The sequence below is a fragment of the Octopus bimaculoides genome, chromosome 10 (assembly GCF_001194135.2).
Source record: "Octopus bimaculoides isolate UCB-OBI-ISO-001 chromosome 10, ASM119413v2, whole genome shotgun sequence".
NCBI classification, from domain to species: Eukaryota; Metazoa; Mollusca; class Cephalopoda; order Octopoda; family Octopodidae; genus Octopus; species Octopus bimaculoides.
In genome coordinates, this window is record NC_068990.1 from 6,037,379 (window position 1) to 6,038,875 (window position 1,497).

Consider the following 1,497-nt stretch of genomic DNA (forward strand, 5'->3'; position numbering starts at 1 on the left):
GTGTGTGTGTGTGTGTGTGTGTGTGTGTGTGTGTGTGATGAATGAACAACCATAGGAAGTGAAACAGCGAGAGGGACAAATTTTACCAAAAGTTTTATCAGATTAACGCTTGAAAGGAAAGGAAAAGGACGTTTAAGGTTTCGAATGCAATCCCTTCATGAGAATTAAGAAAAAAGGGACGAGGGGTGGTGGAGAGGGGGAAAATATTTAGGTGACCGGGTGAGTATGTAGTTCTAATAGGCCGGGTGTTGTGCTCATGTATAAGAGGGTACCTTGAAGGTAGATGGGCTTAAGGAGAAGGATGTGATGTGTGGGTTGATAACCCATGCACGCACATACGCATACACAAACACACACTTATATACATACACACACACTCATACATACACATATAACGATGCATATTCAAAAATTTAAAAGCATGAAAATTGTAAATACAATATAATTGTGTGTCTGTTTGAATTTGTATGGTGTATATATGCTAGGAAGCCGAGCGAGATGCTTAGCAGCATTTCTTCTGTCTTTATGTTCTGGGCCCAAATTCCACTGAGGTCGACTTTGCCTTTCATCCTTTCAGGGTCGATAAAATTAGTAACAGTTGAACACTGGGGTTGATGTAATCAGCTTAACCCTCTCCCAAAATTTGAGACCAATGTTATGCAATATACATGCATACAAACAGATTAATACAAACAGATTAATACAAACAGATTAATACAAACAGATTAATACAAACAGATTAATACAAACAGATTAATATTTGTAAATTCATGGGAGCGTAGTTATGCGGTGTGCACTTCTTATTTGACTATGTTTATCAATACTTCTATTGAATATACTACAATGTATGAGCGTCACTGTATCACATTTACTTTAATTCCGCTTTCTCAAGTATTTTCGAATAACTGCTAATTTCCCACCCTTTCCACCCTTCATTTTTAATTGAATGTTTTAAATTGATTTTCAACCTTCTACCTACTCCATGATTAAATAGTATTTTTTTTTTTAATCTAATTAATTTCGCCATAAAACATGGATTTACACTTAATGTAAACATTAACATGTTTTCTCATAAATTTAAACTTCGAGCCTTGACCAAATACTTTGCCGTTAATTCCTGTAATTTTCTGTTCCAAATGAATAATTTCATTAAATAAAAGCAAACTTGATTTTAGAAGAATTCCTTTCTTACCAAGAGGCTTGTCGGATGAAAGCAACTTAGCACTCAATCAATAGCTTTGAAAGTTGTTTTATTACATTAAGATTTCGTCGGTCAATCTGATATTTACTAGGAATATTTCTGAAAATACTTCCGGCGCCAGTCTCTCTCTTTTTCTCCAATATACGTAGAGTTAACGTCGTTATATAACCGCTTTTCAACCAACTCAAAATTGCCGACGCTGTTTTCTTTACATTTATCCCCTTTAAGAGAAGCGCATATAGATATGTGTTACGGTTTCACACACACACACACACACACACACACACACACACACA

The 1,497-nt window shown here is 35.4% G+C and overlaps 1 long non-coding RNA gene across 1 annotated transcript in view; it reads right to left on the bottom strand.

Annotated features, from left to right (window-relative positions):
• The window catches only part of LOC106884009 (uncharacterized), a 17,829-nt gene extending 16,426 nt beyond the window's left edge, over positions 1-1,403 (bottom strand). Inside the window, exon 1 of the long non-coding RNA XR_001411183.1 lies at positions 1,193-1,403. This is a non-coding gene — a long non-coding RNA (uncharacterized LOC106884009). The remainder of the gene's footprint in view (positions 1-1,192) is intronic.
• Between the last annotated feature and the right edge of the window lie 94 nt (positions 1,404-1,497).